We start from the raw sequence: 1,232 nt of genomic DNA, 5'->3' as shown, positions 1-1,232 counted from the left end.
TCTGACGATGTATCAGTGACCGACAGATACAGCTATCAGTTTGTGCTACGCGTATGACAATCTGACAAATTATCACTAACCGACAGAACACCGGCCGGTTGGTCTGTCCCAGAGTCCTATAAAGAGAGAGTTGCGACACTCTTTGAACTCGCCAATATGCGGTCATGTGGTTCATGCAGCGCTCAATAGTTCCAAACAGTTCATCGCTGTCAGTTAGTTTGAGTGGCTGCTGGCGCAATATAACACAAAAATCGACTTTTCTTATTTTACCTGATGTCTTTCAGTAATTATTGAGCAGTAACGAACTGATTACTGATTATTTCACAGACTATGCATTTTATCAAAGCATTTTTAGAAGCAGCTGATACATTTATCATTAAATTTTAGAAGGAAACGACACTGCAAACACATATTTGTTAGAAAAAAAAATGTATATGCAATACAAAGATCAATATAGCCATGCCAGTGTTTTATAACGTTACACACTTAAAAAAAAAAAGATCAGAGTAACACCTGTTATAAAGTTATTTCTGATGTTCTCTGTATGATAATGCTCCACCTTGTCCTCTATGCCAGTAGTTCAGATCTGCTCCAGCTTACCTTAGATCATCTGGATGAATTCTTGATTTCTATAGAAGATATTAATTCAACCTTTATTCAAACAGGTTCGTCCCACTGAGCCACGAGGACTCATTTACAAGAGAGACCTGAATATAATTGTATTTGTCTTTTTTTTATGGCAACCAAGTACCTGGATAACTGAGTTGATTGTGCTTGTAGCCTGACAACTATTGTAAAATTGTAAATCATTGATTAAAATTTTTATTTAAATGAAACTGTTTCTAGTTAAATCATAACAGACGACAAAATAAGTGTTAACTGTGCAAAAATAAATTTCCACACAATTTATTATAAAATATGTAAAATGTAAAACAAGCTTTAATAAAGTACTTTTACTGCCATTTATACTGTTTATTACTTACATCATCTCAAGTCAGCAGGAGCACCACCATCATTATCACAACAACACAAAGTGAGAGCTGTAAATTTAATCTGCACAAACATTTTCAATCAAGTTCAAAATATCCTGATGCATGCTCAATAATCCAGGTAGAAAAATCTAAAAAAGTTAAATCTGGTCCTCTGGACATTCAAAAAAACAAAACAAAGCAAATCAACAAAAAATGTAGAAACGTTTCGTCTCTCATCCGAGAGACTTCCTCAGTCTGAGG

Source organism: Nematolebias whitei, chromosome 9 (genome assembly GCF_014905685.2).
Source record: "Nematolebias whitei isolate Nwh7 chromosome 9, NemWhi1, whole genome shotgun sequence".
Lineage (NCBI taxonomy): Eukaryota > Metazoa > Chordata > Actinopteri > Cyprinodontiformes > Rivulidae > Nematolebias > Nematolebias whitei.
The sequence above is the reverse complement of the archived record's forward strand: the minus strand, read 5'-3'. Positions refer to the sequence as shown.